We start from the raw sequence: 13260 nt of genomic DNA, 5'->3' as shown, positions 1-13260 counted from the left end.
TCGTGGATCGATAGGGTGGTAGGTGGGTTTAGGCACATCTTCATATTTCTACATGGCAATGCCATTTTTATGGCTTGTAAATTCATACAATGGTCCCTTAAGTCTTCACGTGAAGTTTCATGGCAAAACGACTCGTTTTCTATTTTTCACAATTTTTGAAACTTTTTACGACTCGAGATTTTTTAAAATTTTTTCAGTAGGATTTTTGGCCCCAAACTTGGTAGACGTGATCCTTGTATTTTTGTTGGCATGCATAAAACAATTCAGCTAAAAACTCGAAGTGTACAAGATTTTGTGACCATTTGAAAAAAGTGTCCCCATTTCAGACACTTTAATGGCGACTGGCAGCAAACCTGTAAAATCTCAAATGCTCTTTAAGGGGGTGTGAGTTCTCGAGGTTTCATGAGGGATAGGGGGCCAATATAAGGGCCAAGTACCAGCACCCATCACATATCATGTGCGCATACCTCCCCGGCCCCCCCGATCGTCGTAACCCTAATGCTACCGGTCAAGTTCTCTAACGATGCTCTGACGATGGTGCCCTAGGGAAGAAAAATGTGACACCAGCACATGCCCGAGCCTAGCATGTGCTGTCACAACCCTCGGTCCAGTCTGATCTTAGACTGGGAATGAACTCCGTTTGGTTAGACTGGGAATGAACTCCGTTTGCCTAAGTCAACCCATAAAACGAGCGTGCGGGCGCTCAGCCGGCTAGAGGGGTGGGATGTGCATGCTAGGGATCGATCGCATCCCCCTCTGCGTGCTGCCGATCCTACTGCCATAACCCTCGATCAAAGACTGATTTTAGACTGGGAATGAAGTCCGTATGCCTAAGCCAACCGACGAAACGAGCGGGCGGGCACTATGCCGGCCAAAGAGACGGGATGCGCAAGCCGTGGATCGATAGGGTGGTAGGTGGGTTTAGGCACATCTTCATATTTCTGTGTGCCAATGCCATTTTTATGGCTTGTAAATTCATACAATGGTCCCTTAAGCCTTCACGTGAAGTTTAATGGCAAGACGACTCATTTTCTATTTTACACGATTTTTCAAACTTTTTACGGTTTGGGATTTTTAAAACTTTTTCGGAAGGATTTTTGGCCCCAAACTTGGTAGACATGATCCTTGTATTTTTGTTGGCATGCACAAAAAAATTCAGCTAAAAACTCGAAGTGTACAAGATTTTGTGACCATTTGAAAAAAGTGTCCCCATTTCAGACACTTTAATGGCTACTGGCAGCAAACCTTTAAAATCTCAAATGCTCTTTAAAGGGGTGTGAGTTCTCGAGGTTTGATGAGGGATAGGGGGCCAATATAAGGGCCAAGTACAAGCACCCATCGCACATCATGTGCGCACACCCTCCCTGGCCCCCCCGATCGTCGGAACCTCAATGCCGTCGATCAGGTTCTCCAGCAATGCTTTGGCGATGGTGCACCGACGAAGAAAAATACGACACTAGTACATGCCCGAGTCCAGCATGTGCTGCCACAACCGTCAATCTATTCCGATCTTAAACTGGGAATGAACTCCGTATGCCTAAGTGAACCCACGAAACAAGCGTGCGGGCACTCAGCCGACCAGAGGGGAGGGATACTCAAGTCGGGGATCGGCCAGGTCCCCCTCTGCGTGCTGCCGATCCTGCTGTCACAACCCTCAATCTGGTTCAATCTTAGATTGGGAATGAACTCCGTATGCCTAAGCCAACTAACGAAACGAGCGGGCGGGCGGGCATTACGTCGACCTGAGAGAAGGGATGCGTAAGCCGCGGATTGATAGGGTGGTAGGTGGGTTTAGGCACATCTTCATATTTCTATGTGCCAATGCCATTTTTATGGCTTGTAAATTCATACAATGGTCCCTTAAGCCTTCACGTGAAGTTTCATGGCAAGACAACTCGTTTTCTATTTTTCATGATTTTTGAAACTTTTTACGGTTCGGGATTTCTTAAAATTTTTTCGGAAGGAGTTTTGGCCCCAAACTTGGTAGACGGGATCCTTGTATTTTTGTTGGCATGCACAAAAAAATTCAGCTAAAAACTTGAACTGTACAAGATTTTGTGACCATTTGAAAAAAGTGTCCCCATTTCAGACACTTTAATGGCTACTGGCAGCAAACCTGTAAAATCTCAAATGCTCTTTAAGAGGGTGTGAGTTCTCGAGGTTTGATGGGGGATAGGGGGCCAATATAAGGGCCAAGTACCAGCACCCATCGCACATCATGTGCGCACACCCCCTGGCCCCCCCGATCGCCGAAACCCCAATGCCGTCGGTCAGGTTCTCCGACGATGCTCGAGCGATGACGCCACGGTGAAGAAAAATACGGCACCAACACATCCCGAGCCCAGCATGTGCTGCCGCAACCCTCGGTCCAGTCCGATCTTAGACTGGGAATGAACCCTTATTCTTAGACTGGGAATGAACTCTGTATGCCTAAGTCAACCAACGGAACGAGTGTGCGGGCGCTCAACTGGCCAGTGGGGCGGGATGCGCAAGCCGGGGATCGGTCGGGTCCCCCTCTGCGTGCTGCCAATCCTGCTGCTGCAACCTTCAATCCAGTCTGATCTTAGACTGGGAATGAACTCCGTATGCCTAACGCAACCGATGAAACGAGCGGGCGGGCGGGCACTACGCCGGCCAAAGAGACTGGATGCGCAAGCCGTGGATTGATAGGGTGGTAGGTGGGTTTAGGCACATCTTCATATTTCTATGTGGCAATGCCATTTTTATGGCTTGTAAATTCATACAGTGGTTCCTTAAGCCTTCGCGTGAAGTTTCATAGCAAGACGACTCATTTTCTATTTTTCATGATTTTTGAAATTTTTTACGGTTCAAGATTTTTTTTAAATATTTTCGGAAGAAGTTTTAGCCCCAAACTTGGTTGACGTGATCCTTGTATTTTTGTTGGCATGCACAAAAAAATTCAGCCAAAAAATCGAAGTGTACAAGATTTTGTGATCATTTGAAAAAAGTGTCCCCATTTCAGACACTTTAATGGCTACTGGCAACAAACCTGTAAAATCTCAAATGCTTTTTAAGGGGGTGTGAGTTCTCAAGGTTTGATGAGGGATAGGGGGCCAATATAAGGGCCAAGTACCAGCACCCATCGCACATCATGTGCACACAACCCCCCAGCCACCCTGATCGTCGGAACCCCAATGCCGCCGATGGTGCCCCGACGAAGAAAAATGCGGCAACCCTTGGTCCGGTTCGATCTTAGACTGGGAATGAACTCCGTATGCTTAGACTGGGAATGAATTCCGTATGCCTAAGTCAACCCACGAAATTAGCATGCGGGCGCTTAGCCGACCAGAGGGGCGGGATGCGCAAGCCGGGGATCAATCGGGTCCCCCTCTGTGTGGTACCGCAACCCTCGGTTTGGTCCTATCTTAGACTGGGAATGAGCTCTATATGCCTAAGCCAACCGACAAAATGAGCAGGCGGGTGGGAGGGCGGGCGCTACGCCGGCCAGAGAGGTGGGATGCGCAGGCCGTGGATTGTTAAGGTGGTAGGTGGGTTTCGGAACATCTTCAAATTTTTGTGTGCCAAAGCCATTTTTAAGGCTTGTATATTCATGCAATGGTCCCTTAAACCTTCACGTGAAGTTTTTTGGCAAGACGACTCGTTTTCTATTTTTTACGATTTTTCAAACTTTTTACGGTTTGGGATTTTTTAAAATTTTTTCGGAAGTTGTTTTGGCCCCAAATTTGGTAGACGTGATCCTTGTATATTTGTTGGCATGCACAAAAACATTCAGCTAAAACCTAAAAGTGTATAAGATTTTGTGACCATTTGAAAAAATTGTCCCCATTTCAGACACTTTAATGGCTACTGGCAGCAAACTTGTAAAATCTCAAATGCTCTTTAAAGGGGTGTGAGTTCTCCAGGTTTGATGAGGGATAAGGGGCCAATATAAGGGCCAAGTACTGGCACCCATCGCACATCATGTGCGCACACCCCCCTCGGCCCCCCCGATCGTCGCAACCCCAATGCCGCCGGTCAGGTTTTCTGGCGATGCTCCGGCGATGGTGCCCCGACAAGGCAAAAATACGGCACCAGCACATGCCCGAGCCCAGCATGTGCTGTCGTAACCCTCGGTCCGGTTTGATCTTAGATTGAGAATGAACTCCATATGCTTAGATTGGGAATGAACTTCGTATGCCTAAGTCAACCCACGAAACAAGCGTGTGGGCGCTCAGCCGGCCAGAGGGGCAGGATGCGCAAGCCGAGGATCGATCGGATCCCCCTTTACGTGCTCCTAATCTTGTTACCTTAACCCTCGGTCTGGTCTGATCTTAGACTGGGAATGAACTCCGTATGCCTAAGCCAATTGACGAAACGAGCGGGCGGGCGAGCGGGCGGCCACTACGCCGGCCAAAGAAGCGGGATGCGCAAGCCCTGAATCGATAGGGTGGTAGGTGGGTTTGGCACATCTTCATATTTTTGCATGCGAATGCCATTTTTATGGCTTGTAAATTCATACAATGGTCCCTTAAGGCTTCACGTGAAGTTTCATGGCAAGACGACTCGTTTTCTATTTTTCATGATTTTTGAAACTTTTTGCTGTTCGAGATTTTTTAAAATTTTTTCGAAAGGAGTTTTGCCCCCAAACTTGGTAGACGTGATCCTTGTATTTTTTTTGGCATGGACAAAAACATTCAGCTAAAAACTTGAAGTGTACAAGATTTTGTGACCATTTGAACAAAGTGTCCCCATTTCAGACACTTTAACGGCTACTAGCAGCAAACCTGTAAAATCTCAAATGCTCTTTAAGGGGGTGTGAGTTCTCAAGGTTTGATGAGGGATAGGGGGCCAATATAAGGGACAAGTACTGGCACCCATCGCACATCATGTGCGCACACCTCCCCGGAACCCCCGATCGTTGAAACCCCATTGCCCTCGGTCAGGTTCTCCAGCGATGCTTCGGCGATGGTGCCCCGACGAAGAAAAATTTGCTATCGCAACCCTCCGTCTAGTCTAATCTTAGACTGGGAATGAACTCCGTATGCCTAAGTCAACCCACGAAACGAGCGTGCGGGCACTCAGCTAGCCAGAGGGACGGGATGCGTAAATCGGGGATCGACCGGGTCCCCCTCTACGTGCTACCCATCCTGCTATCGTAACCCTCGATTCGATTCAATCTTAGACTGGGAATGAACTCCGTATGCCTAAGCCATTTGATGAAACGAGCGGGCGGGTGGGCGGACGGGCAGTACGTCGGCCAGAGAGACGGGATGTGCAAGCCGTGGATCGATAGGGTGGTAGGTTGGTTAAGGCACATCTTCATATTTCTGCATGGCAATGCCATTTTTACGGCTTGTAAATTCATACAATGGTCCCTTAAGCCTTCACATGAAGTTTCATGGCAAGACGACTCGTTTTCTATTTTTCACGATTTTTGAAACTTTTTACGGTTCGAGATTTTTTAAAATTTTTTCGGAAAGAGTTTTGGCCCCAAATTTGGTAGACGTGATCCCTGTATTTTTGTTGGCATGCACAAAACAATTCAGCTAAAAAATCGAAGTGTACAAGATTTTGTGACCATTTGAAAAAAGTGTCCCCATTTCAGACAATTTAATGGCTACTGGCAGCAAACCTGTAAAATCTCAAATGCTCTTTAAGGGGGTGTGAGTTCTCGAGGTTTGATGAGGGATAGGGGGCCAATATAAGGGTCAAGTACCAGCACCCATCGCACATCATGTGCTTACACCCCTTGGCCCCCCCGATCGCCGGAACCCCAATGTCGTCGGTCTGGTTCTTCGACGATGCTCCGATGATGGTGCCACGGTGAAGAAAAATACGGCACCAGCACATGCCCGAGCCCAGCATGTGCTACCGCAACCCTCGGTCCGGTCCGATCTTAGATTGGGAATGAACTCCATATTCTTAGACTGGGAATGAACTCCGTATGCCTAAGTCAACCAACGAAACAAGCGTGCGGGCGCTCAGCCGACCAGAGGGGCGGGATGCGCAAGCCGGGGATCGGTCGGGTCCCCCTCTATGTGCTGCCAATCCTACTACTGCAACCCTTAATCCGGTCTGATCTTAGACTGGGAATGAACTCCGTATGCCTAAGCCAACCGATGAAACGAGCGGATGGGCGGGCAGGAGGGCAGGCACTACGTCGGCTAGAGAGACGGGATGCGCAAGCCGTGGATTGATATGGTGGTAGGTGGGTTTAGGCACATCTTCATATTTCTACGTGGCAATGCCATTTTTATGGCTTGTAAATTCATACAGTGGTTCCTTAAGCCTTCACGTGAAGTTTCATGGCAAGACGATTCGTTTTCTATTTTTCACGATTTTTGAAATTTTTTACGGTTCAGGATTTTTTTAAAATATTTTCGGAAGGTGTTTTAGCCCCAAACTTGGTAGACGTCATCCTTGTATTTTTGTTGGCTTGCACAAAAGAATTCAGCCAAAAAATTGAAGTGTACAAGATTTTGTGACCATTTGAAAAAAGTGTCCCCATTTCAGACACTTTAATTGCTACTGGCAGCAAACCTGTAAAATCTCAAATGCTCTTTCAGGGGGTGGGAGTTCTCGAGGTTTGATGAGGGATAGGGGGCCAATATAAGGGCCAAGTACCAGCACCCATCGCACATCATGTGCGCACAACCCCCCGGCCACCCCGATCGTCGGAACCCCAATGCCGCCAATGGTGCCCCGACGAAGAAAAATGCCGCAACCCTCGGTCCGGTTCGATCTTAGACTAGGAATGAACTCCGTATGCTTACACTGGGAATGAACTCCATATGCCTAAGTCAACTCACGAAATGAGCATGCAGGCGCTTAGCTGGCCAGAGGGGCGGGATGCGTAAGCCGGGGATCAATCGAGTCCCCCTCTGCGTGGTACCGCAACCCTCAGTTCGGTCCTATCTTAGACTGGGAATGAACTCCATATGCCTAAGCCAACCGAAAAAATGAGCGGGCGGGCGGGAGGGCGGGCGCTATGCCGGCCAGAGAGGCGGGATGCGCAAGCCGTGGATTGATAGGGTGGTAGGTGGGTTTCGGCACATCTTCAAATTTTTGTGTGCCAAAGCCATTTTTAAGGCTTGTATATTCATACAATGATCCCTTAAACCTTCACGTGAACTTTCTTGGCAAGATGACTCATTTTCTATTTTTTACGATTTTTCAAACTTTTTGCGGTTTGGGTTTTTTTAAAATTTTTTCAGAAGGTGTTTTGGCCCCAAATTTGGTAGACGTGATCCTTGTATATTTGTTCGCATGCACAAAAAAATTCAGCTAAAACCTCAAAGTGTATAAGATTTTGTGACCATTTGAAAAAAGTGTCCCCATTTCAGACACTTTAATGGCTACTGGCAGCAAACTTGTAAAATCTTAAATGCTCTTTAAGGGGGTGTGAGTTCTCGAGGTTTGATGAGTGATAAGGGGCCAATATAAGGGCCAAGTACTAGCACCCATCGCACATTATGTGCGCACACCCCCCTCGGCCCCTCAATCGTCGCAACCCTAATGCCGCCGGTCAGGTTTTTCGGCGATGCTCCGGCGATGGTGCCCCAGTAAGGCAAAAATGCGGCTCCAGCACATGCCTGAGCCCAGCATGTGCTGTCGTAACCCTCGGTCCGGTCCGATCTTAGATTGAGAATGAACTCCGTATGCTTAGATTGGGAATTAACTCCGTATGCATAAGTCAACCCACGAAACAAGCGTGCGGGTGCTCAATCGGCCAGAGGGGCAGGATGCGCAAGCCGGGAATTGATCGGATCCCCCTTTACGTGCTCTTAATCCTGTTGCCTTAACCCTCAGTCTAGTCTGATCTTAGACTGGGAATGAACTCCGTATGCCTAAGCCAACTGACGAAACGAGCGGGCGGGCGAGCGGGCGGCCAGTGAGCCGGCCAAAGAGGCGGGATGCGCAAGCCGTCGATCGATAGGGTGGTAGGTGGGTTTGGCACATCTTCATATTTCTGGATGCGAATGCCATTTTTATGGCTTGTAAATTCATACAGTGGTCCCTTAAGGCTTCACGTGAAGTTTCATGGCAAGACGACTCGTTTTCTATTTTCCATGATTTTTGAAACTTTTTACTGTTCGAGATTTTTTAAAATTTTTTTGAAAGGAGTTTTGGCCCCAAACTTGGTAGACGTGATCCTTGTATTTTTTTTGGCATGGACAAAAACATTCAGCTAAAAACTCAAAGTGTACAAGATTTTGTGACCATTTGAACCAAGTGTCCCCATTTTAGACACTTTAATGGCTACTAGCAGCAAACCTGTAAAATCTCAAATGCTCTTTAAGGGGGTGTGAGTTCTCGAGGTTTGATGAGGGATAGGGGTCCAATATAAGGGACAAGTACTGGCACCCATCGCACATCATGTGCGACACCCCCCCTGCCCCCTCGATCGCCGGAACCCCAATGGCCCCGGTCAGCTTCTCCAACGATGGTGCCCCGGTGAAGAAAAATACGGCACCAGCACATGCCTGAGCCTAGCATGGGCTGCCGCAACCCTCGGTCTGGTCCAATCTTAGACTGGGAATGAACTTCGTATGCTTAGACGGGGAATGAGCTTTGTATGCCTAAGTTAACCCACGAAACAAGCGTGCGAGCGTTCAGCCGACTAGAGGGGTGGGAAGCGCAAGCCGAGGATCAATCGAGTCCCCCTCTGCATGCTACCGATCCGGCTACCGCAACCCTCGATCCAGTCTAATCTTAGACTGGGAATGAACTCCGTATGCCTAAGCCAACCAACGAAAGGAACGGGCTGGCGGGCGGGCTGGCACTACGCCGGCCAAAGAGACGGGATGCGCAAGCCGTGGATCGATAGGGTGGTAGGTGGGTTTAGGCACATCTTCATATTTCTACGTGCCAATGCCATTTTTATGGCTTGTAAATTCATACAATGGTCCCTTAAGCCTTCATATGAAGTTTCATGGCAAAACGACTCGTTTTCTATTTTTCACGATTTTCAAAACTTTTTGTGGTTCAGGAATTTTTAAAATTTTTTCGGAAGGAGTTTTGCCCCCAAACTTGGTAGACGTGATCCTTGTTTTTTTGTTGGCATGCACAAAAAAATTCACCTAAAAACTCGAAGTGTACAAGATTTTGCGACCATTTGAAAAACGTGTCCCCATTTCAGACACTTTAATGGCTACTGGCAGTAAACCTGTAAAATCACAAATGCTCTTTAAGGGGGTGTGAGTTCTAGAGGTTTGATGAGGGATAGGGGGCCAATATAAGGGCCAACTACCAGCACCCATCGCACATGATGTGCGGACACCCCCCGGCCCCTCGATCGTCGAAACCCCAAAGCCGTCGATCAGGTTCTCCGGCGATGCTCTGACGATGGTGCCTCGATGAAGAAAAATGTGGCACCAGCACATGCTCGAGCCTAGCATGGGCGGCTGCAACCCTCGATCCGATCCGATCTTAGACTGGGAATGAACTTCGTATGCTTAGACTGGGAATGAACTCCGTATGCCTAAGTCAACCCACGAAATGAGAGTGCGGGCGCTCAGTCGGCCAGAAGGGCGAGATGCGCAAGCCGGGGATCGGCTGGGTCCCCCTCTGCGTGCTGTCGATCTTGCTACCACAACCCTAGGTCTGGTCTGATCTTAGACTGGGAATGAACTCCATATGCTTAGACTGGGAATGAACTCCGTATGCCTAAGTCAACCCACGAAACGAGCGTACGGGCGCTCAGCCGGCCAGAGGGGCGGGATGCGCAAGCCGGGGATCGATCGGGTCCCCCTCTACGTGTTGCCGATCCTGCTGCTGCAACCCTCGGTCTAGTCTGATCTTAGGCCAGGAATGAACTCCGTATGCCTAAGTCAACCAACGAAATGAGTGAGCGGACGAGCGGGCGGGCACTACGCCGGCCAGAGGGGCAGGATGCGTAAGCCGGGGATTTGTCGGGTCCCCCTTTGCATGCTGCCATCCTGCTGCCGCAACCCCTGGTCTGGTCTGATCTGATCATAGACTGGGAATGAACTCCGTATGCCTAAGCCAACCGACGAAAGAAACGGGTTGACGGGCGGGCTGGCACTACGCCGGCCAGAGAGACGGGATGCGCAAGCCGTGGATCGATAGGGTGGTAGGTGGGTTTAGGCACATCTTCATATTTCTATGTGCCAATGCCATTTTTATCGCTTGTAAATTCATACAATGGTCCCTTAAGCCTTCATGTGAAGTTTCATGGCAAGACGACTCGTTTTCTATTTTTCACGATTTTCAAAACTTTTTGCGGTTCGGGATTTTTTAAAATTTTTTCAAAAGGAGTTTTGGCCCCAAACTTGGTAGACGTGATCTTTGTATTTTTGTTGGCATGCAAAAAACAATTCAGCTAAAAACTCGAAGGGTACAAGATTTTGTGACCATTTGAAAAAAGTGTCCCCATTTCAGACACTTTAATGGCTACTGGCAGCAAACCTGTAAAATCTCAAATGCTCTTTAAAGAGGTGTGAGTTCTCAGGTTTGATGAGGGGTAGGGGGCCAATATAAGGGCCAAGTACCAGCACCCATCGCACATCATGTGGGCACCCCCTCGGCCCCCCCGATCATCGGAACCCCAATGCCGTCGATCAGGTTCTCTGGTGATGCTCTGGCGATGGTGCCCCGACGAAGAAAAATGCGACACCAGCACATGCCCGAGCCCAGCATGTGCTACGGTAACCCTCGGTCTGGTCCGATCTTAGACTGGGAATGAACTCCGTATGCTTAGACTGGGAATGAACTCTATATGCCTAAGTCAACCCAAGAAATGAGCTTACGGGTGCGCAGTCGGCCAGAGAGGTGAGATGCACAAGCCGAGGATTGAACGGGTCCCCCTCTACGTGCTATCGATCCTGCTATCGCAACCTTCAGTCCGGTCTGATCTTAGAGTGGGAATGAACTCCGTATGCCTAAGCAAACTGACGAAACGAACGGGCTGGCGGGCGGGCGGGGACTACGCCGGCCAGAGAGACGTGATGCGCAAGCCGTGGATCGATAGGGTGGTAGGTGGGTTTAGGCACATTTTCATATTTCTGTGTGCCAATGCCCTTTTTATGGCTTGTAAATTCATACAATGGTCTCTTAAGCCTTCACGTGAAGTTTCGTGGCAAGACAACTCATTTTCTATTTTTCATGATTTTCGAAACTTTTAAAGTTTCTAGATTTTTTAAAATTTTTTCAGAAGGGGTTTTGTCCTCAAACTTGGTAGATGCGATCCTTGTATTTTTTTTGGCATGCACAAAAAAATTCAGCTAGAAACTCGAAGTGTACAAGATTTTGTGACCATTTGAAAGAAGTGTCCACATTTCAGACACTTTAATGGCTACTGGCAGCAAACCTATAAAATCTCAAATGCTTTTTAAGGGGGTGTGAGTTCTCAAGGTTTGATGAGGGATAGGGGGCCAATATAAGGGCCATGTATGAGCACCCATCACACATCATGTACGCACACCCCCCCGGCACCCCCGATCGTCGAAACCCCAATCTCGCCGGTCAGGTTCTCCGGCGACGCTCCGACGATGGTGCCCGAACGAAGAAAAATGCGGCACCAGGACATGCCCGAGCCCAGCATGTGTTGCCGCAACCCTCGGTCCAGTCCAATCTTAGACTAGGAATGAACTTCATATGCTTAGACTGGGAATGAACTCCGTATGCCTAAGTCAACCCACGAAACGAGCGTGCGGGCTCTCAGCCAGCCAGAGGGGCGGGATGCGCAAGCTGGGGATCGATTAGGTCCCCTTATGCGTGCTGCCAATCTTGCTGCCGCAACCCTTGATCTGGTCCGATCTTAGATTGGGAATAAACGTCGCATGCCTAAGCCAACCGACGAAACGAGCAGGCGGGCGGGCGGGCGGACACTACGTCGGCCAGAGAGAAGGGATGCGCAAGCCATGGATCGATAGGGTGTTAGGTGGGTTTAGGCACATCATCATATTTCTGCATGCCAATTCCATTTTTATGGCTTGTAAATTCATACAATGGTCCCTTAAGCCTTCACGTGAAGTTTCATGGCAAGACGACTCGTTTTTTTTTTTTCACGATTTTTGAAACTTTTTGCGGTTCGGGATTTTTTAAAATTTTTTTGGAAGGAGTTTTGGCCCCAAACTTGGTAGACGTGATCCTTGTATTTTTTTGGCTTGCATAAAAAAGGTCAGCTAAAAACTCGAAGGGTACAAGTTTTTGTGACAATTTGAAAAAAGTGTCCCCATTTCAGACACTTTAATGGCTGCTGGCAGCAAACCTGTAAAATCTCAAATGCTCTTTAAGGGGGTGCGAGTTCTCGAGGTTTGATGAGGGATAGGGGGCCAATATAAGGGCCAAGTGCCAGCACCCATCGCACATCATGTGTGCAAATCCTCCCCGGCCCCCCGATCACCGGAACCCCAATGCCGTCGGTCAGTTGCTCTGGCGATGCTCCCGCGATGGTGCCCCGACGAAGAAAAATGCAGCACCAGCACATGCTCGAGCCCAGTATGTGCTGTCGTAACCCTCTGTCCGGTCCGATCATAGACTAGGAATGAACTCTGTATGCCTAAGACAACCCACGAAACGAGCGTGCAGGCGTTTAGCTAGCCAGAAAGGCAGGATGCGCAAGCCGGGGATCGATCGGGTCCCCCTCTACGTGCTGTCGATCCTACTACCATAACCCTCGGTTCGAAATGATCATAGACTGGGAATGAACTTCGTATGTCTAAGCCAACCGAAGAAACGAGCGGACGGGCGGACGGGCACTATGCCGGCCAGAGAGATGGGATGCGTAAGCCGTGGATTGATAGGGTGGTTGGTGGCTTTAGGCACATCTTCATATTTCTATGTGCCAATGGCATTTTATGGCTTGTAAATTCACACAATGGTCCCTTAAGCCTTCATGTGAAGTTTCATGGCAAGACGACTCATTTTCTATTTTTCATGATTTTTGAAACTTTTTGGGGTTCGGGATTTTTTGAAATTTTTTCGGAAGGGGTTTTGGCCCCAAACTTGGTAGACGTGATCCTTGTATTTTTGTTGGCATGCACAAGATTTTGTGACCATTTGAAAAAAGTGTCCCCATTTCAGACACTTTAATGGCTACTGGCAGCAAACCTATAAAATCTCAAATACTCTTTAAGTGGGTGTGAGTTTTCAAGGTTTGATGAGGAATAGGGGGCCAATATAAGGGCCAAGTACCAGCACCCATCGCACATCATGTGCACACACCCCCCCAGGCCCCCCGATTGCAGGAACCCTAATGTCGCCGGTCAGGTTCTCCGACGATGGTGCCCCGATGAAGAAAAATACGGCACCAGCGCATGCCCGAGCCCAGCATGT

Source organism: Durio zibethinus, chromosome 19, assembly GCF_047325235.1.
Source record: "Durio zibethinus cultivar Kanyao isolate XHJ-2024 chromosome 19, ASM4732523v1, whole genome shotgun sequence".
In the NCBI taxonomy this organism is placed as follows: Eukaryota; Viridiplantae; Streptophyta; class Magnoliopsida; order Malvales; family Malvaceae; genus Durio; species Durio zibethinus.
The sequence above is the reverse complement of the archived record's forward strand: the minus strand, read 5'-3'. Positions refer to the sequence as shown.